General features: G+C 54.3%; 1 pseudogene; it reads right to left on the bottom strand.

The window, feature by feature from the left end:
- Window positions 1–336: 336 nt before the first annotated feature.
- Window positions 337–27,667, bottom strand: LOC133340746 (C-Jun-amino-terminal kinase-interacting protein 3-like; annotated as a pseudogene).

Raw genomic sequence — 27,667 nt, 5'->3', positions numbered from 1 at the left:
CCTGAATTCCACTGCATTCCAATCCTCAAGTGTCCTCTACTCATTTGTAGATGGGATATTGTTGAGGGGAGGTGCTACCGACTGGTGAACCTGTACAACCATACGGTCGTGTTCATCCAAGCCCATTCAAAAACAAGGTCATTGCTCATTGGAAATGGGACCAAATGAAATTTGGTGAGGACTGTCCTGATTTGAGGAAAATATGCCGAGAGTAATTTCATCCACATGCATTACTAAAATAACCATCGTTTTATTCTTGCAGTCAAATGTAAAAACTACAAATTGCATTCACAATTCCAATCCTGGCCATGGGTGAGAAGCACTTCCAAGGGGCGCCATCTTGAATTCCAACCTCAAAGCATTGTTTTTGCTCGAGTCGTTATTACATTCTCCGCCGCTAGGAGTCGTTACTACATTCACCACTAGTTATTACATCCACCACTAGTTATTACTTCCTCCACCACTAGGTGGCCACACTCGATATGCGAGCTTTGCTTAACCGAGTGAAAAGTCAACCTGGAATGTCTTTTTTTTTAACAGCAAGTGACCAGTCAAAGCTGATGTCCTTTTCGGGGTGAGCTGCATGCACCAACAGTGAAGGCTGAACTTCAAATAGAGCTCATCCACCAATGGACATGACGTGTCTGGGTTCATGTGGATTGCATGGCGTCACTCGAGCATTCGTGGTACGCTTTAACACCACGCGTGAGGTGTCGATTGACCAGATAGAACCGAAAGACGAGCAGGAACACGGCAAGTTCTGTGACGCACAAATACTGCTTTATAGGTGCTTGGACAACATCACGTGGGTACATTGATATGGTACAAGGAGGATATGCTTCGACACAAACACAACAGCTGCAATGACGTTGCACTAATACAGGGAAACCATGCTTGTTATGCACCTACATTAACAGCAGTTATTGTTCTCAATGTACACACCACACCAGCAACGGCGTTAGACGGCACACACACGCACACCTTCAACGTTTACACAATGTGCACAACAATTTCATCCGCATTTGTTCATTAATTACAAGTCGAGAGTAACAGCAGGTGCCTTTGTTTAGCAAGTTATGGATCTGTACAGAATTAGTTTCATGGGGTTTTTTATATTTTAAAACGGGTAGTGTTTACACAAACATGCTGTTAAGCCGAGGTAAAAGATTTAAAAGAAGGATTTAAGGTGTCCCGAGTTGCTCACGTGGCAAGGTTTTGCGCAAAGTGCTCGCGCGAGCTCCACCGTGTATGACTCGGAGCCGGGGCTGGGGCTTGATCATCCATGGACTTCCCCCCGGGGGGTTGGCGACCACCGCAAATTCTCGCCACAGGTTTGGGGCCACAAAACGATGCTCGCGCAACTTTAGCCGACTTCGGGAACGGCAGACCGGGGCGCAATGGGGGGGGGGGGGGGTGTGAATCGGACCCTGTGTGTGTATTAGCATTTGGAATTCCAAAGTGATGCACTGTTGTCCTTCCACCAAACCTCCGGATTAGCTGGCTACGTACGGTGCGAAGTTCAACAAACATGGAAAATCAATAACTTTACAGTTTTTTGCATTTAAAAAAAGGTTTTTTTGATTCACAACTTTCAACTTACTATGTTAACATCGGGAATACCGATCAGATGACAAGCCGTTGCACACGATCCACGGTGGAATTGTGGCGAACCTTCGGGAAAACTTTGTGTAAAGTTTCCGATACTTTCCTATCCTCTAACCCACCCACTCTGTGCAGGGCAGCTGGCTCCATAAGACTGCATTACATCTCATTTTCAAGTGGGGGAGGAGGTGGGTGGGGATCCCAAATGCGTTATTTCATTTTGTGTGGAGCAAGGACGAGGGTGAGGGATGCTTTTCCCTGTGGTCTCACCGCGCCGTCCTCGGTGCGCTGTGCAACATGACGAGAGCCGTCATCGCAAACGGACAACACAAAAAAATCAAGTTGAATAAATAAAATAACAAAAATAATAAACGCAACCACCCAAGTCCGCACATGTTCACCGAGGGTTCAAGATTAAGTACGCGCTCCTGTGCCCGTGTTTCATTCGCATACAATTAAGGCTGCATAAACACTGCCCCAGGCAATGACTTCCACAAATGTTTCTTTATACGGAGCGTACATTTGTCTGATTCGGCATCTTTCAAGTTTAGCAAAACTTGGATTTTTTTTACAGGAAAGTTAAAACGAAGCTCGGGGATGTTTCGCTGCACGTTTGTGTCGAAGTCTGCAATCGACCGAAGCAATCGCTGCCACCTTGCTACGATGATGTAAAGTGTCTTAGGACTGCTGCAGTCCGACCGGCTTCAATTCACTCCGTGGTTGCCAACAGCCCCGTGAGCGCGGCACGCAACCCCGGGGGGGGGGGGTGACCACACCACGGTGAGCTCAACTCTACAGCCACCGCCGAGGGGCCTGCCGTGTGGTCCAAAGTTATCTTCTTTCTGTCACACGATTAATCACATGGGCACGTGAAGGGTTTTCATTGATTAGTGAGATTTTCGAAAAATTAACACAGATACAAAAAAAAATGCACAACTCGACGAATCAAATGGGGGCGGCTTCGGCGTTCACGCCCCCCGGGGGGCAGCCACGACAGCGGCGGCTCGGTAACACCCCCGGGCGTAAAATGGAACGCGTCGCTGTCGCATGCAAACTCGCGTTCGTCAGCGTGTGGACACCTGACCGACGGGGAGTTCCATTTTTAATGTGGGGGAGGAGGAGGGGGGGGTGGATTTCGTTTTCTCTTTTAGTGCAGCACAAAGTGAGTACAATGAGCTCGTTTGGAACCGGACTGCTGGAGAAAGTTCTCCACACTCCAACAACACCGGTCGGCGAGCGAGCGGGTGGGGGAGTAAGCGCGCGGGGTCACGTGACCACTCGCCCACCCCCTCCCCCCCCATGGATCCGGCAGTGCGGGTGAATAGGCGACTCTTGGAGCACTCCCGCTCTGTGGCTGCCATCACTCTTCGGGGCACATAACTTGCCAGACGATGAGGTGGCTACGCTCGGCTTTCGTGACGACGGGTTTCAACTTCCCCAAGCTGTCATCGGTGTCCTCCTCTTCCCCATCGCCTGCACGCAACACAGACGCGTGCACACACACACGCACACATACATACATATAGACACGTGGACACAATTGTGCACAATAATGCAATAACCTGGATATCCTCAAATGTTCTCCGCAGGAATAGTTCTAAATCTGGGTCTCATTGACACAAAGTCGGCCCTTGATGATGATGCTCCTGCTAGTTTAAGTTATATTCTTAGAGAACGCTTGTTGAGAATGTCTGTAACCTTGGGTGACATTCTTTGATCTGAAGCCTTCTTTCTCTCCTCGTATCTCTCATCTCTTACCTTCGCCTGGGTAACGTCTTCCGTATCTACAATTGTCCTACCCTTTCTGCTGCTGAAACCCCGTGTGTTGCTTTTGCCACATCTAATATTGACGACTGAAAGTCTCTTCCCTATGGCCTGACATCCCTCACTGCAAAACTCGACGATTCAAAACTCCAGAGTTCTGACTTGCACCCCATCAAGGAAATCACAAAACGCCAATTACGATCGCACGCCCACCATTTTTAAAATCCTAAATGGTCTTACACCAGTCGACCTCCCTCCTCGCCACTCCCCCGTTCAGACGGTTGCTCCCTCTCCTCTGCTGCCCCGAATGTTCAGAATTCTCTCCTCCTGGTGGTCCACGCTGCTGATCCCCCCCCTCCACCTCTAATCCTTCTCGCCTGCGCCCTTCACAAGTTAAGTCCTAATTACACTCTCCCTGATTTCTCCCACTCTCTTCGTCCTTCCATCTTTATCCTAATTGTTGCCCGGCCCCATTTCCTTTCTCTGGTTCCACGAATTAAGAGACGCGGTCCCCTTCATCGTTCAACTCATCGCAGTGCTCGTATGGCCAGCACTGCTGGAGAGTTGAGCTGTACAAACACCGAAACCAAAAATGGCTCAGAACCAATAGATGCTTTACAAGCACGGTCAGCTGCATGCATCGTCAACGTGAGAATCCATTTTTATTCAACAAGTCGATAAATTCCAACTCACGTGGCCGCAGTGAGGAGGCGGGCTGACCCGCGTGACCGGTTTTGACCGGATGACCCACACGACTGGTTTTGACCGGTTGACCCGCGTGACCGGTTTAGACCGGATGACCCACGTGACAGGTTGACCTCCGTGGCCGGTTTTACCCGGCCGGACTGTGCATGCAGTCTCATGGGGGAGGTGCGGGGGGGAGGGGGGGGAAGGACCGACCGATGCGGAAGTCGATGTAGCCCTCTCCGCCGCTCATCACCAGCATGGACTTGAGGTGCTGCTGCGGCTGCTGCACCATGGGGTGGTGCGTCTCGCTCGTGGGGGACAGCGCAGTCTTCTCCCCAAAGTTCTCCGAGCAGCTCCTGCTCAGCAGGCACGCTCGCGCCGAGCCTGCCGCGGGCGGGGAGAGAGCGCAGAGTCAGCGCCAACGGCACGGCCGTGGCGAGGAGCGCGGCGGTGGCCGCAGCCTCATTGCCTGCGGACCTTCACGGCGTCAAGCTGCGTCGCAAGGCAGGGAGAGTCGACAGCGGCTCGGGGAGGACTTCATCCAGCAGTTGATTGATCGTGGCTGATGATTGTTGACGATGATGACTCGTGGTGTAAATGTTAATGAATAATTAAACAACATTGGACAAATATATGACTGGGAGTGAAATTATTCGGCAGCATTTGTTGAATGCAAGCAAACTCTAAACTGGTATCAGCATTCAGTGTCTCGTCAAGAGTCAACGAGAGCTGGTTCTTGGCGAGATCCCCCCCCCCACACGGACACTGGGGGTCTGGCGCAAATCCCAACAGTTCAAGCAGTGGAAACGGCAGCAGCGTCGTCTCAACGAGTCTCAGGACTCACATTCAGGAGAGTCCTGCCAAGTCGTCACAGTTAGGGGCCATGCTGCCGCTGTGTGTGATGTCAAGTGAAAAGTCGGCCGGTTACACACATGGTTGTTTTTTCGCTATGGGAGGAAACCGGAGAACCCAGAGGACACCAGTGCAGAACAGGGGGAGGAACATAGAAACTCGTCACGTAGATAGGTTCAAAGAAAATAACAAAAAAAACTATCTACGTGACTTTACCGAAAGACCCAAAGACTAACATATAAACTCCACACGCACAAAGGCGCCTGTATCGGGGATCGAACCCTGGAACTTCTTGTTGCGAGTGTCACCAGTGCGCCGCCACCACCACCACCACCACCTTGCCGCCCGGCTCACCCGGCACGGCCACGAAGAACTTGACGGCGTCGCGGTGACCGTGGAAGCACAGCTGGGCCTGCAGCATGGAGCAGTAGGGGATGAAGGAGGCGGGGACCGGCGCCTGATCTTCTCCGCTCGTTTCCTCGTCCGTGTGGGCGCCGGTCGCAGGAGACGCCCTCCCTGGTGTCACGCGCACACACACGCACGTGTATGATATGAAAGACAAACACGCGCGAGCGTATTCGCGCGGTTATACGCGCATGCACACGCGGTTACGCCGGCACAACGCACCCGCGTACGTGCGGTTGTGCGGCACAATGTGCAAAAAAGCGCGCAAGCGACGGAGGCGCGCGTGCGTGCGTTACTCCGGCACAAGCCATGCGTGCGTGGGGCACGTGGCCATGGCCATGCGTGTGTGGGACACGTGGCCACGCGTGCATGTGTGGGGCACGTGCGTGAGACTGCGGCAGGGGCAGCCGACTCCCTCCTGTCCTGCTGCCCCGGCACGTGGCGACTCTCCCGCCCATCGCGCACACCTGGCGGACGGGCCGAGCCCCGTCGGGCGCCGGCGGTGTCAGGACACCAGGCGGAGTGGTTGAGCGTACCGACTCGCAAGCGGTTGAGCCGAGGAGCTGAACCGGTTACACCGGGGGAGCCAGGAAGACGACTCGTTTGGCCGCGACTTTCCATACAAAATAGCGCCGATCTTGAATGTCGTCGCACGACAGATTCGGTGACGCAGCCGCTGCCCTCGGCATGGAAGCAGGGAGAGCCCCGGACGCTCGAGGGGGCCAAGAGTGGGGCACCGATGGAGGGGCCTCGTGTGGGGGGCTCCTGCGCCGACGCAAGGCGGCTTACAGGGGACAGACCAATTGCTGCACTCGTGGGTACATAGCTCGGGAGAGAACACTTTCAATGCAGTCCCTTTAATTAAAATCGCTTTGCCGATTATTAACAGTGGGATTATTATTATCATTAAACGGTGTTGAGAGATGTCAGCGATGAAAACACGTGAGCAAATGGGAGCAATCAGGATGATAATGACTCCTTCCTTCAAGGCAGGCGTTTAGTCGTTGGGAAGCTTGCTCTGGGATTTGGAGAGCTGCTAAAGAAGACCGTGGCCGATGAAAGACGTGGACGTTGACGAATGTGACGACGGAGGGACCGAGCATTGGCAGCAGTAAGCGTTTGCGCAAGCGTAAGAGGTTCCGTTTGACGCGCGACGCGGCCCAAAGAACGCAGCCGGCCGCACGGGCAACGTCTCGTTGTTCAAGCAGGGAGTTGTAGAACCCGTGCCTTGCTCAGAATGTAACATCACTGCTTATTTTACTCAATTGTTTTAAGAGTGTGTGTGTATATACACGTATAAAATCGTGGGTAAACCCAAAATATTTTACATTATCGCTCACCGATTCCAAACATGAAAAACCAGGAAGAAATGTTTTTATTATAAATTTCTTGAAAAAGGCACCGAAAGTTTTAGACAACACACTGCCGTGTGCTGCCAATATCCAGAATGAATAAACAAATAAATAAAACAAATCAGAATTTTATTTCGGACTTTTACAGCGTTTCCATGAATGTATAAATTCCAAGTGCCATGCCAGAGAGGAATACTCAGAAATAGGTGCGGTGAACGAGGAAGCAAGGCCTTATTTAGCGATTATGTCCGTACCGTTACGAGAAAGCTGATGTTGTTGTGATTGTGATTATTTGATATGACGCACTCCCTGTGAGCTTGCCAATTCATGTCAAACCCCCCCCCCCCCCCTCGGATGGAAGGACCCCTTCCCATTGCCGGGGCGCAGGATCCTGCTGCGGTGAATATCAGAGCTCCGAGCCAGCAACGCCAAACTCGAGGTTTGAGTCTAGGGTCAAGTGCAGCTAAACGATTATCTCAGCCAGCTGGCCACCCACGAATCCACAAACAAGAGCACTGCATTCTTCACTATTGTCAATTTTCCAGCCGAGCGAAGCTTTAAAGGCTGAATAATGTAAATGAAACGTGAATATTGTGAATTCTCTCTAAGTAACTTAAAGCAGGTTTAACAATTTGTATATTTTTGGTTGACATTTTTTATATTATAGATATTTTTGTTACCACACATGTAACCGACCGCCGGGTGGCTCAGCGGGAGAGCTCATATCCTAGTTGGGGGTTAACTCTGCCCATCATCTCTCTGGGCTCAATAAAATTAGTACCGCTTTTTGGGGAAATCAACTACCGGTCACCCTGTGGATCGGCTCGTCCCCCACAACAGCAATGTGGAATTCCCCCCCACTGGTTCCGGGCTGTTAAAAACGGGAGATGAGCAACCAATGGCTCAACGCTCATATCAGCGGGAAAGCTCCAACCCTTTGTGGACACTTCGAGGGTATAAAACTGGCGTCCAACGCAACACGGCGGGCGACGGGCTGGGCACGCCGAACTTAGGATTGCGCAGACACGAGCTCGGCAAGACAGATGGCAAAACCTCCAACGACGACGAAGACAAAAAGAGCAAACAATATTGAGACACGGAAGCCAAGCACGAGCACGTGCGGCGGTGGGGGGTGGGGCGGCGGTGGGAGGGTGCCACATGCACGCTCCGTCACGGCAGGCCTGGGTCCGTGCGCGCACAGAGCAACGGGGCTGGTCACACTTACCCCGCAAACCCAACACACGTCCCTCCATGAGCACTACAGCTAAGCAGGGAAAGGACAAAATTAGCCGCCGCAGTTTTGTTGTTTTGCACGTATACACACACGCACACACATCTATTTATAGATACGCTGCAAGAGGCTAAACTGAAGGGAAGATAAGCAACGTTTTAATTCAAAGCCTTGACACCACTCCCACCAATCTCAGCACGCTTCGTAAATCCTTTGACGCTCTCGGCCTGCGAGACTACGAAGCCGTCGTGCATTTGTCGAAGCCACCCTGACCAAGTGACGACTTCTCAGACCGAGACACTTAGCACACCTGACTGCCGGGTCTCTTTCTGGGTTTTGGAGAAAAGGAAAAAGTTGAAGATGGCCAAAGTAACATCCAACACCAGCCAGTAAGCAGCTCACCTGGCCACGCGAATAGTCAGCCGATCACGCTCACCCATATGGCTGCTTCGTGCCAGATGACCAGATAGTAAAAGGGTCGGTCAAGCGTGTGACATATCAGCTTACAGAGATCACCCGTCCGTCGGAGATCAAAGGGGACCAACCGGACAGCCAGGCTATCGACACCCAGCAAGTCGTGCCACCGGGTCGATGGCTCACCGGGCGACGGCTCTCCGGCCCACGTGGGCATGGATTTAGAAGGGCTTTGCCTCAAGAAAAGCGCAAACCAAAAAAGAGACACGTGGCTCTCATCTGGTAAACACGCCCCCTCCCCCCCCCCCCCCACGGGCTGCGTGTGTCACGTCGAGAAGACTCCCAAGCTTCGTTGTCGACGCGACTTTAAAATCACGGTCAAGCACTCTGACCGCGCTTTAGTCTACATCCCTGTGCCGACAGAATTAGGCGATTGACCGTCGCTTTTATCTACTTGCCGAATGTTTATACTTCAAATTATTGGGATAGATTTATGTCGCGATACTTTTCGCCACCCGACACGGCCAAACCAAGGCAGGTGCGCCAGTGCTGAATGACGCACCAACTACCATTGCTTTCAGCTCGCCGAATTCTCACAACGGAATTCAGCGACGAGATTAAAAATTGTTCCATTAGCGAAGGCTTCAAACCGGTTTGGGACAGGCCGCGGACGCTCGGCCTGGGCACAGCTCCCCAAGGCACAAGGTCCGGGCAATTTGCTTTGCTTGGGCCGTCTGTTAGTTTCGCAATGCTATTGCAGCGGCGGCGGCGTGCGCTGTACGGCCGGAGCACAACTTACTCTCGGTGAGCGGGATGGAGATGATGACGCCGTTGCCCGTGCCCACCCACAGGCGGTTGCAGGCCACCAGCAGCGCCGTGATGCGCACGAAGGAGAAGCCCAGCTTCCCTGTGCCTGCCAGACCGCACCGTTACGCACGCCGGACATCGATCTACTCCCGGCGCGATCCGATGCGGTGGTGGCGACCGCGATCGTCGCTCGAATGCACGTTTACGTTGAACGTCTTCCGCACCGTACGTAGCCAAAAGCGCTAATTGACTGGTGCGTGTGGGCGCGCGCGTGCGTGCGATGGGCCGCGGCCGGGTTACCCAGCATCTTGCTGACGTAGGGTTCGATGTCGACGTCCTGCAGGTGCTGGTGCGTGTGCGCGTGGTAGAGCCGCAGCGTCGAGTCCAGCCGGATGGAGACCCACACGCCGTCGCCGATCCACGCCAGCTGCCGCACCTGGCTCTCCTTGCGTGGGTGCGCATCAAACGATTTCTGTGCCACGAGACACGCGCCCCGACCGCCCGGATTTAGGTAAAGCCGCGTTCTGATTTTGTTGCAATGCTTGCGCATTAAACTAATTGGCACGAGGAACAGGCGTGTAGCCAAGTGCCACGACTTGATGGAATGTCACCGTCTGCCTTCTCAATATGATTCTGGAATTAATTGAGCATTGTTTCCAACGTCTCGTTTTGCTTCGTCTCGTTCGTGCCGTGTGGGTCCCACAACCACTGCTGATTTCCCCACAAAGAGGTGCTCGTTTTATCGACCCTAGAGGGAGGAATGATGGCCTGAGTCAAACCCCTCCCCCCCACAACCAGGACTTGAACTCCTCGCGAACTTCCGATTGCGAGCCGCTCGCTCCACTGTTGTTCCGCCCGTCCCATACACAACGCAAGTGCGTGGGGATGGAGGGTCGGGGGCAAGCGGGGAGCAGGGGTGGCGGAGGATGGGCAGGTGGGGGGGGTGGGGCGAGTCGCCCGCACCTCAATGCGCATGTTCTTGGGGTGCACCACGTGCACTTTGTTGCGGTAGCCGCACCACACGCGGTCGTGCACCACCGTCATGCAGCGGATCGAGTGGTGGGGCCGGCCCAGGTCCAGCAGGTGATAGTTGGAGAGGTCCCAGCAGCCCTCTGGCACGGGGGGGGGGGGGGGGTGGGGGTTCAGGGGAGCAACACGCGCAGGCATGAGCGCGACGTACACACAGAGGCGTGCGTCAGTGAAGGTGCGTGCCGGGGTTGCCGTGATGATTTAAAACGTTGACATGCGATGATGATCGGGATTATTGGCTTCCCCCTTGACTGCAGTTTTAATGCAATTTCAGATGTCTATCAGCAACCGCCGCCTCGGCTCGAGGGAGCTCTACATACAGCCCCCTTCATAGGGTCATTGGCCTACTCTTTCACGCTGCCCAGACATCCTGTAAGAGGTGGTGCTACCCACACTTTATCCATTCGTCCTACTGCAAGAGAGGGGATTTCAGTCGTATTAAAGGAAGATAAGATTCAAGAAACGAATAGCTCTTATATTGCAGATAGTATCTAGGCTGTGCGTTCGATGCCTTCTTCCGTCAATCTAAAGCTTCGTTATTGAGAGAGAATCAAGACTTTGAGCTCAGTCGCCAACGCTCTCTCGTGTGAAGAAACTCGCTCTCTCGTTTCAACTGCCGTGCCCGGTGTGAGACATGCGGGGAGAGTGTCGGGAAAGACCTGTGGCACGGTGGAAAATGGCGAGTGTGCCATCAGCCAAGGCGACGAGCACCCTGCCCTTGACGTGCCTGCAACGTACGCACACAGACACGGCCGTAGGAGAACGCATGGTTACAGAGTCACACAGACACACACACGGCAGGAGAATGCACGCTATGTCTGTAGAACTTCTTTCGCACCATACATAGCAAACTGCGCCTGTGTTGCGCAAAACGCAGGCGTGCAAGACAGCGACAACACAAATCACGTTATTAACAATACGAGCACTCGAAGAAGGAGAGGGCATTCAATAGTACAATATGTCCGTGTAAACAGCGCAACGCACACACACACTGGTCACCACGTCACGGCGAATTTCACAACTTGCTCGGTGCGGCTTCAAGTGAACGTCGCGTCTCTCTATTTGGTCAATTTGGCGGAGTGATAATTGTTCTTCGGCTTATGGGCGAGCGAGCCGAAAACAACGACAACCGGCGCGTTAAACGCTCGTGCGCGCGACGATCAACACCTATTCTATTTCGGCTACGTCGAGTGGTGGAGGGAATGACGACATACATTTTTGGCGAGATCATTATGGGGCACAACCCAAGAAAACCTACCACGAATCGCGATGCCGCCTGCGAAACCCGACGCGTCAGACCGAACTAACGTTTGGCAGACGTGCAGGGCACTTACACGATGCTCAGCACCGCGTCCTTCAGCTTGATGGTATGTAAACACTTTTTCCAGTGCCGGGCTGCCAAGTGCACATAAAGGCTGCGCACACACACACATATGCACACATGAACATACATATAAAAAAGCGCTCACCATACGTTAAAGTGTCAAACAAACTCAACCCATCCTATTGGCAGCATGGATACAAGTACCTTACAAGGTTCGTATTGCCAATATTTGCACAGACCACTTGCCACGGCTTTGCTGGGCAGCACCAATGGTGTGCTGACCACAGGCCGAGAGCCAGTGGTCTCGACGCTCTGGTCATATGTTTGTCATGAATATCGTGATAAACATCTCCGGTAAGGTCAGCTCACAGTGGAGAAGCAAAGCGAGGCCGGCGGTGCGGTGCTGGTGGCCACAGGGACCCCCCATATCCACTGGCACCATCTGGGCCAAGCCAGCACGGCACGGTGGTTTTCCACTGGCTATTTGCCGGGTCGAGCCGGTAACCAAGCCGTGCTACACCGGCCTCACGACACGTCTGAATCTGGCTCGGGTGCCAGCTGTGCTGGGGGGCGGTGATGCGTCTGCAGCGCGCGCAAGGTCAGCCAGCGGAACTTAAGCACGGCGCTAGTGGCACGGCTCTGCTCGTGCGGTGGAAAAACAACGCCGTGCTTCCTGACCAGCGCCACATTGGCCCCAGCGAGGCCTCCCCACCAGTGCGGCTCGGAATCGCAAAGTGGAAGAGCGGGTTCAGGTTGTCCAGGTTGTTGAGGTTGTTGGGGGTGACGTACCATCCGTTCTGCGCGCCCAGCCACATGGTGGGCAGCATGCTGCTCAGCTCGCCGTCGCAGGCCGACGGGTCCTGCTCTGAGGAGGGTGAGGGGGACCCCTCTCTTGTCAGGGGGTCGTCCACCCCACTGCTGATCGCATGAGGCCGGGGATCGGAGTGAGAGTGCATGAGTGTTAAGTGGGGGGGGGGGGGGGGGGGGGTAGGGGATTGGAATGGAGTTGGGAAGATGAAGAAATAAACAAACCATTTGAGACATTTTGGCCAGAAGGCAAAGAAGATCAGGAGGTACAAAGTAAAAATTATTAAATATTGTGACTATTTGTCCCCTGCTGATCCAGCCCCTCACAAACATGGCCTGTAAAATTCACATAGATAGGGTTCAAAAGTTGGTTACTGAATTTTTTTTTATGCAACCAAGGACCGCGTAGCGACGCCACTGCCCGATTCGTTGGCTCGTCCGTAGCGTTTCAGACGCTCACCGCTCACTCACACCAACCTCGACACGAACGTAGTAACGCCGTAGATCAACATTCACCATATATATAGATCCTGGCTCGGCCTCTTAACGCAGGCCGACTCAGTCGCTTCCAGAGAGCTGCACGAGCGAGTGGATCGGCTCAATCCTAAGCGTGGCCGGGACCACGCCGAGAGCCGGCTCAAGACGAGCATACGGCTTTGAGCCGGGCTCACGTGAGCCAGAGGCAAAGCGTGAGCCGAGCTGCGACTAGAAACTCAGTCCCAGGCCGTGGCGGCCCCTCACCCGGCGGGGTGCTCGCGGGCCGTCTCCGTGGGGCTCTGCACGCCCAGCGGGTCGGTGAACACGTGCTCCGTGTGCGGCCCCAGCCGCTCCGAGCCCGGCACGTTGGCGGCCGAGTCCACGTCCGTCGCCCCGGCGGCGATCTCCGTGGCCTCCGTGGCCTCCTCCGCTGTTCGGGGCGTCCGGGCAGAAAGCGCCTCCGTCCTCCTCGTCTTGCGACGACGACGAGGTCCCTCCGGCAGGCGGTGGCGGCGCCGGAGGCCGGAGCCGACGCGGCGGAGCGACCTGCGGCGAGGGGGCACGGGCGGGCGCGTTACGCACGGGGCACGCCGCGGTCGGGCAGCCACGCGGGCGCGCCGCTCGCGAGGCGGACGGCGAGTCGCTCGGCGTGCGGCGCCCAAACGGTTGGAGCACGCCGCGTGCCGTGGGCAGGATCCGAGGGCGGACTACGAGGGCCGGCAATCTCCGCCGTGACGGAGATAACGAGAGGAGCGAAGAAAAATCAAGGCAAACTGGAAACGGAAAACTGGTGACGTGGACCGGGCCTCTGACTGGCCGAGTGAATACAGAAAGAGCGATGAAGGGAAAGTGCCGCTCTCTTTTCCAGGTAGAGGTGAGGCAGCATTCCATAGAAGTCCTCTCTGCCCGGATTGGTGGCAAACCAAGAATTTTACCGAGCAGGGGCGGACGGCTGCATTTGCTGCCAGGCTGTACAAGCACATAAATTCACTGCAATGTGCATCTGCATTTCCGAGTCTCGATTAAACATAATTTCATATCTTTCACTGAGCGGCAAGAAGGTGTATTTGTACGTGCCGTGAGTGTATTTTTTTAAATAAACATTTTATCGAAGCCGTGGGCACATTTAAAATGGAAAAAAGGTCAATTATTTTCGGGGTGAATTGTGATAAATGTTGCCGTGCCGGTTGCCATGGTCACAGGACCGCGTGCAAACAGGATCAATGTGATCGATGGAAGCCTCCGAGGACATTCTGTTAAACGGCGTAAAGACTGATTGCGCAGAGGCCTTCTCATTACGTTAATTGGAGTGCGTTTAGTTTCGTTATGTTCGTTTAGGATAAAAGGCTAAAATATACGTCCATTTAGAAATACATTTGTATTCCATTTCATTTATCGAAATGTTCCACGTGGAACGTCCCTTGAGGTACGGTGTCTCGTTTTGCCACGGTGTGCAGGTAAAACGTTACTTTAGTGATCGCATGGTAGGTAAGACAAGTTTGTGACGTCACGAGTCGCACTGATTGGGGATGACAAGGAATCGTCTCCACCAAGACTCCTGCGTCAAGTTCAGGCTCCGTAGGAGGCCCGTGAGCAAAACATAAATGGACGATATTTCAAACGTTTAGAAACCGCAGGCACCAAGTCTCAACGCGGCACCTGAGCCGACTTGTTCAGACATCGATTCGGCGGGAGCGACCGCTGCCTCAACACGTGACCCCGGAGGGGCAGCCGGCCACACTGCGGCTCGCTCACAGCCCGGGGCTGCAACGAGCTTCTCGGGCTGTGCCGCGCGTTGTTCGGCACGGGAATTTGCCACCGGCTCTCCGTACGCATGTACGTACAACTTCTTTGGTATCGTACGTAGCCGATCGCGCCAATCGGAGGTGTGGGGGAAGGACAACAAACCAAACACAAAGAGCAGTTATCAAGAAATTCGTTTTCACTGCGTGGTTGCCGATGCCTTCTCGGTTGTCTGCGGTTCCCGCACCTCCGATTGGCACGGTTGGCTACGTACGGTGTGAAAGAAGTTCAACACGCATACACACACACGTACGTTCCCCCCCCGCGGCTCCAAACCGCCTGCGAGCGAGCGAACGCTGTCGTGCGGCGGTGGCGCAGCAGCACAAGTTGAAAGTGCCCCGGTGTTGTGGCTGTCCTCGTGCGGTGGTGGCGGTGGCCGTGTGGGGCGGGGGGGGGGGGAGGTGGGAAGGCGGCCGCCACTCACCGGCGGCGCCCTTCTCGGAGCCGGGCGTGTCGGAGCAGGAGGGGCTGTCCGTCTGCAGGCTCTTGCATCCGACGGCGGCACACGAGCCGACCAGGGTGATGGCTCCGAGGACCCCTTCGCCAGGGCTGCCCTCCGGGGGGCTGCTGGGAGTGCCCGTGTCCGTCACCACTTCCCCGGCCGGGTAGTCGCCCTCCTGGTAGCCTGCGCCAGAGAGAGAGAGGGGGGGGGGGGGGGGGAGACAATCGAGGGGGCGGGCTGACAAGATTGCCGGCGCAGAGCAAACGCGTTTCTCCGGATTGCAAGATGCACCTTCCTCTCTGTATTTTAAAAGGAAAATTCGGGGGTGCATCTTACAATATAGTCTTCAGGAAGTCTTGTTTTAATGTGGTTGTTCGGAATAATCTTGCAGGAAAAGTATCTCCCCCATTTTAAAGCGGCGTGTTCATAATCATCTTCTGCAAGAGGGCTCTCCGTTGAACGGCGTTCATTCTATTTCGGTACGCGACGTGGACATCAATGCCGGAATGTACTTTGTAATAATGTGAAACATTTTTTTTTATGATCGGCGGTGGTGGGGAAATAAGTCTGACACGAGGGAGATCCGAGTGCACGCGTAAACTCGGCGAACTGAGCGAGCGGCGGACGCGAGCCGCTCACCGGGCACGCTGGAGATGCAGAGGATGTGCGAGTTGCAGACGACGAACTGGTCCATGATGTTGGCCGGCTGGTTCGCGTCGATGATGATCACCTTGCTGGTGGAGTGCGTGCTCGTGCAGATCCACACCAGGCTCGGCGTCGCCTCCTTCTGCCGACGCCGACAAAACATTCCTCACTGCCGACGGCAATCCTGTTAAGTGCTCGCGCGCCCAGCGAGACCGGGCACGTCATTCACAGGCACTCTCCATTTGCCACCGATGGCTGCGTAAAAGGGTAAAGGTCAGCGCCGACCGCAGCGGCCTCCGCGCTAGAGGAGCTCTTGTCCCAGCTGGAAAGACGCATAGGAAGAGGTGGGAGTACCCACACTTTACCCCCACCACACTCGACCTGCCGATCGACTTATTGTGAGCTGCACTGAGAGAGAGAGAGAGATGGAGAGAGGGAGAGAGACGGGCACTGACCTTGTCGTACTGGCTGTCCCCGTTGGTGAGGGAGGGCGACATGCGCCTCCGGATGGCGGGAGAGGCGGGCGAGGGCCCCCCGGCCAGGTTCACACCGGCTGCACACCACAGCTGCACATGAACAGTAGTGTGTCATCATCGTCGTCGTCGTCATCATCATGAAAATCATCATCGTCATCGTCGGTGTCATCATCGTCATCGTCATCATTCACGAGAAATTAATTCATTAGGAGCGGGTGAAGGGACGGCCACTGCACCCGCACACGGTGGAGGGGGGCGGGGGGAGTGGGGGCAAGCCACCCCAGGGGCCCTGCCGGCGTAATCCAATCAACAACCTCATCAGCCATAATCAATCCAATCCCTCGCAACCACGCCACGTGACAATTCAACCAGACCCTGCACTGTGCCACCGCTCCTCCCAGACTTTGTATCTCACCGCCGAGCTATTTACTACTCGCAGCTGCTGATGGGGGACTCACCTTCATCGTGGGGTCTTTCTCCACGAGCGGCCTGCAGTACACCGGGATGGCCATGTTAACCACCTTGTTGTCCTCTTGCCCTTCGTTGGGACTCTGGAAGTAAATAAGCTTTTTAATGTTTAATCCAAGATACTCGGTGTTGAATCCAAGGCAGGTGTGCCAGCTCTAACGGGTTGGCAGGGACAGCGATTGTCCACACAAAGGCGTAGATTGAACGCAACATAAACCAGGTGGTGAGAACTCAAAGAGACCAGGAAGTGAGTCTCGTTTGCAAGAGTGATCTGGGGCATCGGTCTGACCGTATAATCCCAATTCAGTTATTTCGAATTTGGCAAATGTTGACTTTGCGATGGGTAAGCCTTTTCAGCCAAGGCGATGATGTCACACGCCACGCTTTCGCGTAGATTCTCACCACCAGCGTCACACGTGACATCACACGTGACATCAAACGTGACATCACACGTGACATCACACGTGACATCACACGTGACATCACACGTGACATCACACGTGACATCACACGTGACATCAAGGACTCTGCGTGCACAATTTCTGTTCCTTTTTCTTGGTGGCGCCTTTTTTCTTTCTTTCACCGGGCAGGCAAAATGCACTCCGGGACACGAGTTTTATCAGTGCATTTTAATATCGCCACTCTCTTTGCAGGGTGCCACGGTGGCAAGATGTTAACTACCTGGCCTGGTATACAGGAGATCGTGGGTTTCATCCCGACCCTGACAGTGTGTCTCTCTCCCCATGGTCATGTTGATTTTTCTCTGGGTCCTCTGCTTTTTCCCTCCACATTTAGAATAAGTTACTTTTCTGAGTTATCATGAGTGGCTGGGTCGCTTCTGAAAAAGAGCTACGTGGCTCAGTGGGGCCTTTAACCTGGTAAATAAAAAATTTAATTGTTTTTTTAATAGTTTGGAAAAGCGGCGAGCGAGCTTCCTGGACTAGCGGGCGGCGGTTCACCTGCTTGTGCTTGGGCGGCAGGCTCCAGCCGAAGGCTTGCAGCCGCCCGTCCTCCTTCTGGACGTGGGCACGCACCTGCCGGTACTGCTCGCGCTTTTGCTCGCGCCGCGCCGCCGACGTGTTCTCGCTGCTGGCGGCACGAGCGGGGAGTGGGGGGGAAGGGGGTGAGGGGGCGCGCGGGAGACACGCACGCGCCACTGCGTGAGCAGACGCGCGCGTTGGCACGCAACGCAAACTGCACGCGCGAGCGGGGGGATGCGGCGCTCGTGGTAAAGGTCCAGCACCAGCAGCTCCGTCGAGATAACGGAGATGCGAGCGCACGTAACACTACATGCAGAGACGCACAGACACACGCAGACACACACAGACAGATCCCCAGTGTAGCCCACACAGGCCCCCGGGCCACGTGCTGTTAGGAAGCACCTATTAAGGCCGGCATGGCACACGAGGCCGGTACCACACCTGGTCACCTTCGTCTCCCCAAGTGCTGATGTTTACGCACTGTCAAATGTACTCATTTAATGCCGACTCGACCTAGAGGAGGCCCCAGGACCAGTTCAGATAATCACCACTGATGTCAGCCATGACCGGGAATCGAATTCGGAATGCATGCGTGCACTCACGTATGCACACGCATGCACACATACGTGCACACATACGTACACACACACATACATGCGTGCGCACCACGGCAACGGGAGACCCACACAGCGTTTCGCAGCCAAGTAAGACGTCGGCACAGGCTATGGGTAGGCCCTCAGCGGATTGACCAAAGGGCAAGGGAAGGCCGATAGGCCTGACGATCGCTTTGAGGGTTTATTTGTGGCAAAGAGGCGTCGCGGTGAAGAAGTGCCACCTCCGCGCCGTGCCCAATGGGGGGGGGGGGGGTGCCACCCGTTGCCTGTGAGTGACGCAAGCACACAGAGAGGGGCGCTCACGCGAGAAGACCGCCCCCCTACACCACCAACCGGCCGACCGACGCATCCGGGGATAGAACCACAGAGTCCCAGAGCTCCTGCAAGAATGCTTCGCGGCCCGTCCAGTGTGAACCCACCACCCGCCAAGCTGGTTAAACTTCACGATTGTTCACCTTGTGGGTTTGTGTGTTTAAAGAGCACTGCACTTAATGCGTATGAATGCAATCCGCAACATCTGTTAAATACCAGGTGAAATCGAAACCTGATAATTCCCACTTGTCATAATTCCCACTTGTCAAGAACAAATCGTGTAACGTTATCAACCGATTGTGCTCGTGGTTCTCATATTCGCTGCTCCTTGTCGGGGTGACGAGGGCAAATAAAAGCGCCGCAGCTTTGCCAGAATAAGCTCAAGCCAAGACTGGACGAGCCTGCAACGAAACGGTGTTTCTACTTTGCCAGTAGATTGAAATTATACGGCACGTTACAAAACGCCACAAGAAACAACTTCACGCTCGTAAACAAACCCAACGTGCGGAACGCGGCGAGCAGCAGCGCCTGCCAATTCGTCACCCTCCTATCACACAAACGCAACCCCATTAGAGCAAATGACGACACCGGCAGCAAGCGCTCCGCACCGAGCCCCGTGCCAAGGAGGCCAGAGTGGCGCGGGGGGGGGGGGGGGATGTGGTGCCTCTCCCGTGCATACTGTTTGGGCAATCCTTTGGAAAGGACGACGTCTTCCTTAGACCGGACCTTCCTGAGGAACAAAACATTGCGGCGGTTACGGTCGGGATGGCCGCGCGGCGCCGCGGACGCCGTGCTGTGCAAGCACGCGGCTCAATTTAGGTTTTAGATTTTAGTTCTCATCGTGCCTTTAAAAGGGTGCAGAGGTTTCTGTCTTTCAGCCCCCGAATGAGGCTTTGAGCATCCAATGACGATGATAGATTAACAAGACGCAACCCAAACTAAAACAGCTCTGTCAAGTTTACATGATGTGGGTGAGATGAGTACAGGCCCAATATCCAGCAACAAACAGCACGTTTGAAGCTAAAATAAATCAGAGTTCATACATTGCTTGAATTGAGCAAGGTTTCGATTACAAGACCTTGGGAAAAGAGGACGATGCCAGGGAATTTCCAAGCGGAGCAGTGCTCGGGAAGAAGCAGAATGAGAAGTGATGTGACCTGCAGTGTGCTGAGTGGGTGGGTGAATTGGTGAATGGGTGGGTGAATTGGTGGAGTGGGTGAGTGAGTGGGTGGGTGAATTGGTGAGTGGGTGGGGTGAATTGGTGGGTGGGTGAATTGGTGAGTGAGTGGGTGGGTGAATTGGTGAGTGGGTGGGTGGGTGATTGGTGAGTGGGTGGGTGGGTGAATTGGTGAGTGGGTGAGTGAGTGGGTGGGTGAATTGGTGAGTGGGTGGGTGGGTGAATTGGTGCTGAGTGGGTGGGTGAATTGGTGAGTGGGTGAGTGAGTGGGTGGGTGGAATTGGTGAGTGGGTGGGTGGGTGAATTGGTGAGTGAGTGGGTGGGTGAATTGGTGAGTGGGTGGGTGGGTGAATTGGTGAGTCAGTGGGTGGGTGAATTGGTGAGTGGGTGGGTGGGTGAATTGGTGAGTGGGTGGGTGGGTGAATTGGTGAGTGGGTGAGTGAGTGGGTGGGTGAATTGGTGAGTGGGTGGGTGGGTGAATTGGTGAGTGAGTGGGTGGGTGAATTGGTGAGTGGGTGGGTGGGTGAATTGGTGAGTGGGTGGGTGGGTGAATTGGTGAGTGGGTGAGTGAGTGGGTGGGTGAATTGGTGAGTGGGTGGGTGGTGTGAATTGGGTGCTGAGTGGGTGGGTGAATTGGTGTGAGTGGGTGGGTGAGTGGGTGAATTGGTGATGAGTGGGTGGGTGAATTGGTGTGAGTGAGTGGTGGGTGAATTGGTGAGCGAGTGGGTGACTAGGAGAGTGAGGGGTGGGCGAGTGGGATATTAAAAAGTGTGGTAGACCGAGACCTCAACATGGGTGGAGGAACGAGTGAATGAATGAGTGAATGAGTGAATGAAGGAGAGTAAGCGAGAGAGTAGTAGGAATAGAAGAGCGATAAGGAGGTGACTGAGTGAAACGACCGGAATGAATCAGCAAGTGCTGAATCATCACCCAGCCTTTCATTTGTTTTGTTTATATATATATTTACATACATACGTGTGTGTGTGTGATTACACAGTTGCCGAGCACAGGCCCCAAAGGGAGCCAAAACGGCAGGCGGCCAGCAACACACGGTGATATTGAAGGCGTAATAAATAATGCTTAACACGTTAACCCGACCGGGTCATCGTGTTTCGTCTCCCTACGTGAGCACAACACCAAAGGAGAGGGTGGTCCCCGAGGGATGCTAACGGTGGAGGTGTGTGGGGGTGGGGGGGAACTACTTGTGGAGGTGTGTGGGGGTGGGGGGGAACTACTTGTGGAGGTGTGTGGGGGGGGGGGGAACTACTTTTCGTGCAGGAAGTCGAGCGCGCGGGACTTGTCGCTGGGCAGCTGGGACAGCGTGGCGCTCCGCCGGGCTAGGCCTCCGCCGCCGCCGCCCGAGTTGGGGGCGCTGTACTTGATGTTCACCGCGTGGTACGGCTTCTTGGGCTGCGCCGCGTTGGAGCCGCTGAACAGACGGCTGAAGCTTCACGCCGCAACGCACGCACGCGCACACGACGAGCGTCAGGAAAGCCAGGCAGGATCGCGCCGTTGTTTGTTAGCGATGAGTTTGTTTTCAAGACAGTGAGTGACCGTCCCGCAAATACAACCGGGTCGCCAATGACAGAATGTTTTAATTTTTTTTTTCTTTTCGAATGTAACGGCGATAGCGCTGCAATCGGTATCGCGTGACGAGACGAGGCGGGCGACCGAGCAAGGCCTTCTCACTCACAACTGCCAGATGGAAGACTTGTTCTTCTTCTCCACGATGGAAGGGTGCTCTCGCGACGCCCTGGAAACCACGCGGGGGCGGCAACAACAACAACAACAAGATTATAACAACCATAATAAAGGCAAGCACGCCTACGGCCAATTTCATTATCCACTGCTGGATGAAAAGCTCGCCATGCCATGCTGGTCAAAGCTTGTAAGCTAAGCAGGCCTGTGCCTGTATTGTTCCTGTAAGGGTAACCACCACCAAGCACGAAACGGGGGGGGGGGGGGGGGGGGTGAACAGGGCACTATGAAACAACCCCGATGGGTGACAGTGCGTGGGGGAATCTTTAACCCAGCAGTGTATTAATAATAATAATTTATAGAACGTTGCCAACCCACTGCAGGCTTGAAGGCCCTCACCGGATCATCTCGGTCCACCTCACCGCCTCCTGCAGCTCCATGAGCCGCTCCTTGTACTGGTTGCGCTCCATGAGCACGCGCGCCATCTCCACGCGTGTGAAGCGCTTGCGCTGCGCCATCGGCACGTCCTCCTGGAGGGGGGCAGGGAGCGTGCGAGAATTCGGGGTCCGGAGAGAGTGTGGGGTCAGGTGACAGTGTGGGCTCAGAGTGTGGGGTCAGGTGACAGTGTGGGGTCAGGTGATAGTGTGGGGTGAGGTGAGAGTTTGGGGCCAGAGTGTGGGATCAGAGTTTGGGGTCAGGTGAGAGTGTGGAGTCAGGTGAGAGTGTGGGGTCAGGTGACAGTGTGGGGTGAAGTGAGAGTTTGGGGCCAGAGTGTGGGATCAGAGTTTGGGGTCAGGTGAGAGTGTGGAGTCAGGTGAGAGTGTGGGGTCAGGTGACAGTGTGGGGTGAAGTGAGAGTTTGGGGTCAAATGAGAGTGTGGGGTCAGGTAAACCGTCGAGGGTCCGGGAGAGTCTCATTCAACCTGGGCGAGTGGAGGTGAGAGTGGCGTCTCTTACGTCATCCGGTTCTTCCTTCTTAAACTTTCGGAACTTGTCTGCTTCGGTTTTCAACCTGAAACAGACCGTTCTGATGAGCGAGTATATCGGTGAGTTGCATTGCACCGCCACCCACTCAAACCTACGCGGGGACGCCTACGTGTTAAAGGGGACACCAACATGGAAACCCACTGACCCTAGAGCTATCGGAGCGATCACCAGCAGCATTATCGCCACCACATCACCACATCCAACACCATCACATCCAACACCATTATCACCAGCACAATCGTCGTGTCCTTTACACGTAACCCGATGAGCATCTACCGAGACGTGGCGAAGTCGCTCTCGGACGGGGGAGCTCTCTGCGGAGCTGGCCGGGGGGGGGGGTTGGTGGTGGGTGGGGTGGTGGGGGGGGTGGTGGGGGGGTGGTGGGGGTGGTGGTGGGGGGGGTGGTGGGGGGGGTGGTGGTGGTGGTGGGGGGGTTGGGGGAGGGTGGTGTGGGGGGGGGTGGGAGGCTCGGCTCACCTCTTTAGCTCCTCGTCGAGCTCCTTCACGCGGGCCTCCACCCTGGCCTTGGCCTGGCGTGCACTCTCCAGCTCCCCGCGCAGCACCTCGTGCTCGCTCGCCAGGTCATCCACCTTGGCGATCAGGTCGTTCTTCACGATGTTCAGCGCGTTCCTGATTGGGGGGGTGGGGGGGGGCAAATGAAGTCACGGCTCTGCTCTCAGGCTCTGGTTCAAGTGAGCCGACTCACAGCCGCACGTCACTGGAGCCGGCTCTCAGGGTGGCGATCCCAACCGTGCTTAGAACTTGTGCGAGCCCGAGCCGGGCCACAGCTGAGCCGCTTCCTTGGGTGTCTTTGGAAGCTCCGGAGCGGCTCAAGTCTGAGCCCAGCCACGTTGGGGGCCGAGCCAAGACCCAGAATATGGTCATAAAGGATCACTGTGCTCATTGCCAATACCGTCTTGCCTAGATCTCATCCTGAAGATGCTTCACATAGCCTCAGGCGAAACATTGCGTATCTAATTGCGAAATTTGGTTGTGTGAATCGCTCTTCAACTTATCGGAAGTGAGCTGAAACGATAATAATCTGCGTTGTTAAACGCTCGTACACCACGTGACAATTTTATTGGGTTGGCTGTGTCAGTTGGTGGACATAAAGTAGGCCAGATCATTAACGTGGCCTCACCCAAAATCAATTATGAATCATGATCAATATCATCATACCCCTGTGTATGTACATGCACATACACAGGGGTATGATGATATTGATCGGTTTGTCATTCCAATGCTGGATGACTGCCTCCCAAGGCTACGCAGGAAACGAGGGTCATCTTGAACATACTTCACCACACTGGTCAGTGCGGGTTTTGCGAACATGGGGGAAGTACAGAGCAACAGTGGAATTTTCTGAGCTTCCCTCTGCTGCCCACAGCGCCGATAGCATCCGACCTGTGCGTGGCACGGTGGTCGCTCCCGTCCAAGCCACGAAACAGGCTCAACTCTGCTTAGTTTCCGAGGTCTCGTGAGATTGGGAGCATGCCGGCTGAGTTGGTCAACTCACAGAATGGTGTTTATTATTATTATGATTACTATTCGAGCTTACAGGTCGGCTATAAAGCCACATTATTTTTTTTAGAGCGGTGCTCTTCACTACAAGGCCCGCAGGCCACTGGCCACTCCTGGTGGCCCTTAGTGCCGCCCCCGACAATCCACAAAAGTGAAACAACCCCCGATCATCATAATCATCATTGTGCTGTCAAACCCCCAATGGTTTCAAGTGTGTGGTGACCCTCACACTGATGCTGTCTTATCGGCGAAAGTGCCCCCTCCTCTGAAAATGTAGTAAAGAGCGCTGTTTGAGCGTAGGCCACAAGCCTGCTAAAAGCTTGATCGGTGACGGTAGCAGGCCTTACTTGGTCTCCATGAGCTGCGTGTTTTTCCAGGATGAGATTCTCGACTTCACGGCCCATTCCTGCGGTTGACGCGAAAAGAGCAACCGGTCACGTGGGACGACGCAGCAGCAGCAACAACGGCACGACGCAGCAGCAGCAACGGGGTCGGGGGTTTTACTGTCAACCCAACGGCGGCGCGACTACTCCACGCGCAAGGTTTGACGAACCCCAAGGGGGACTCGGTGACCCCTTCTCGAGTGGGGCACAACAAAGACGATGTTGAATCAAACACGGGGAACACCAAATAAATCTAGATTACTTCGTCAACAACACTGACTTGCAGAGGGCCACCAAACAAAGGTGCACTGCCCTAGCGTGCAGCACGCTGCCAGAAGGGTCTTCTAAAAGACGGCTTTGTTGACAGCCATCGGGGGTGGCAAATCTCAACCAATCCGCTGTTACTACACGGAATTGCCGCGATGTATTTATTTTATTTGTTTAAGATACGATACGTTTTTAAATGTAACGATGTGATGATTATCGCGATATCGGTTTCCTCATCACATTGTAATTGTTCTTTGAATTTTTATCGTTGTTTTATTTTCTATTATCTACTTCCAGATTACTTTAACAAATGATTCAACTTGAAAAATTATTCAACTTGAGTTCACTCAACATAAGCCTTACAATCATTGCAATGTTGCAGTGTTGCAATGCGTAAGGCCCATGACACACACGCTGAATGAAATGCCATGGGAACATTGTCATAATTGGCATAGCATCAACAACCACAATTTGTAAATTGAATGTGTAATCGTTACTTATCTACAACTTCAATTCACGTTTGTTAATTCGCAACAAAAATTTGCCGGGATATTGAACACTCAAATGAATAGAACGGTAATCGGGATATGACAATAATTTACAAAAGTGCACTCACGATTATGATGCACCTTTATATCGCATGATATATATCGTAGTACCAATGATATTATACCGTAGTATCGATATATATTGTAGTATCGATGGAAACTGTAGTATCGCCAGAGTGCGCCACCACGTACGTGTTACATTGCACTTGACCTCATGCTAAGCTTATGTGCAAAATCAGACGCTCTGTTATTCAATAAATGTAAACTAGCATAATGCTGGTGTGAATGGCATGTGCCATTAATCTTGTTCGCGATCTGTACGTTCACAAAATGCAAAGTGACATAGCCGTGAGTAAAAACAAGCAAGGTTGACAGCAGCCTTACCATAAAAGTTATCGCGCGCTAAGGTCCCGCATCAGGGCGAGGGCGGAGAATCACAAAGAAAGTTTAGAAAAGTCAGGAATCCGTGAAAAGTCATAAACGCACAGCGAGGAGAAACAGACTCGTACGGCGAAAACAGGAGACTCGGATGCAAATGGAAGGTGCGCCAGCCCGACAAACATGCACACGGAAGCACGTTCACGCGGAGGCGACAGTCGTCAAGATCCGAACCCGGTGACCACGTGCGATACCCAACCTACAGCTCGGTGCGCGATCCCTGTGGACCGGCCCAGTGTCTAACAACGCACAGCCGGTCAACGCTGCGGCGTAGAACAAACTGAGTCACGGCTGGAAGCACAAGCTGAAAGCGAAGGATGGTATAATACAAATGATTATGACGATGCAAAGTTCTCGGGCGCTAGCCACGTGCAGCAAGCCCGTTACACAGGACGCAGCATCACGCCGTTGCCGCGTCGGTTTTCACGGCTGCGCTGCACGGCTCTCCCGCGTGCTCTCGGGCCGTTACTCCAACTCTCGCTCGGCACGACGTTTCGCTCCGCGTGCCGGCAGCTTCTTCGGGAACCGAATTCCCGATGGCTATTCCCCGAGGAAGCTCCCGGCGCGGCGGAGTTCCATGGCGGACTGTCGTGACGGACAACACGATGAGCGACGCGGGAGAGCTCCACAGCGGAGAGCGCCCAACGTGGGGCAGCACGCAGCTCACGGGAGGAGCACCCACGTCTCGGTTTAATAAAATAAAGTGACAGCCCGCATTGGTTCGCACGGGAGAAACCACAGCTTCGTTAGCAACTATAGCAAACCCGACCGGCGCATATCTTCTACCGCCCAATCACGCTACGTCCACGCCCAGGGCGCGACTTGCGTACAGTCGCAACTCCCACTTTGAATGGACGTTCACACGTCTGACCTTTTTTCCGTAACGTCCGCACACGCCTCTGCCTCTAGAGCGAGTCGGATGTGCGACGTTCTACCGTATTGCCAATAATTCGCCCTCTCGTTGTCACGGCCCCGGACGCGTGGATTTACTGGGCGAACGTGTCCCCGCGTGTACGCCGCTCGCTGTAGACTTGGCACAGGCGAACTACGCGCACGCCGACACGAGTCCCTGCCGGACAAAGGCCGCCCCTGTGCAAGCGGGGGCGCTGCCCACATGCACGCCCGCGCCACGCAAGAGGCCATTCCTCCCCACAGATAACTCCGCAGGGGGGAACTCAAGGAGGCGTGGTAAAGCGGGAATGGCATTGGAGAGAAATAAACTGGGAAGAGATACACACCGGAAAACTCTCCTATGAGTCAAGGACATTCCGATGGAGCAGCAGGAGGGACAGAGGAGAGAAGGCACTTCGGTAAGGATAATTAATGCGGGGCAGAGCCAGGCCGGTGCGCACCAGGGAAAATCGAATTCTGCGGAAGCCACTCGATTCACACACGGCGCAATTGCAACACAGTGCATCGGCGGCGGTGACAGCGGCCGGTGTCCGAGTAGACGTCAGGTTGTCTAAAGCGCGCAGGCAGACGCTCACGTCTACGCATTTATACGAATACCGTCATCTCAAACTAAAAGTCCTTTTTTTGTTTTCAAGAAGTTGGAGCTTCCTTGCATTTCCACCCAGTCTGGAGGCTGGACAATGCGTCTGGTATGGCTTCATACTTACCATGACGTGTGATAAACATTCACTCATTACGGACATCGACAAATTACTCTGTACTTACTCACAACGTGCATTTGTATTCACACCATGCCCAACCTCTCAAGTACTTCACACACCACAGCTGCAATCACGGACACATTTGGGTGGCCATTAACCAACCCTGACTGCAGCAGGGAAAGTGTTATTATGCCAGACAGAACTTGAGTGCTCAAGACAATTGAGGTATAATCATTAACGATGCTACGTAATGAGCTGGTGAAACGTGACGCTTATAAACAGCCAGGTTCTATCTACGACAGGCCCCAAACAAAAGTTCGTGTCATCTGTACTTATCATTGCACCTTACAGTGGAAGAGTGTGAAATAACACAAGTGAATGCTCAATTGGTCAGATTTCCCTAACGGGCTGGGCGAAATGGGTCACATGGTCATGCACCCGAGTCCTTGGTCGCCCGGGGAACCGCTCGCCTGCCTGTCGTGCCGTGTGCGGAGGGGCGGCGCCGCGCGGAACGTACCGAGAAGGTCCGCCCCCCTCGTCCACAT

Source organism: Lethenteron reissneri, chromosome 10 (genome assembly GCF_015708825.2).
Source record: "Lethenteron reissneri isolate LAM-NWPU_2019-01 chromosome 10, ASM1570882v1, whole genome shotgun sequence".
Lineage (NCBI taxonomy): Eukaryota > Metazoa > Chordata > Hyperoartia > Petromyzontiformes > Petromyzontidae > Lethenteron > Lethenteron reissneri.
This window is presented reverse-complemented; position numbering and strand designations above follow the sequence as displayed.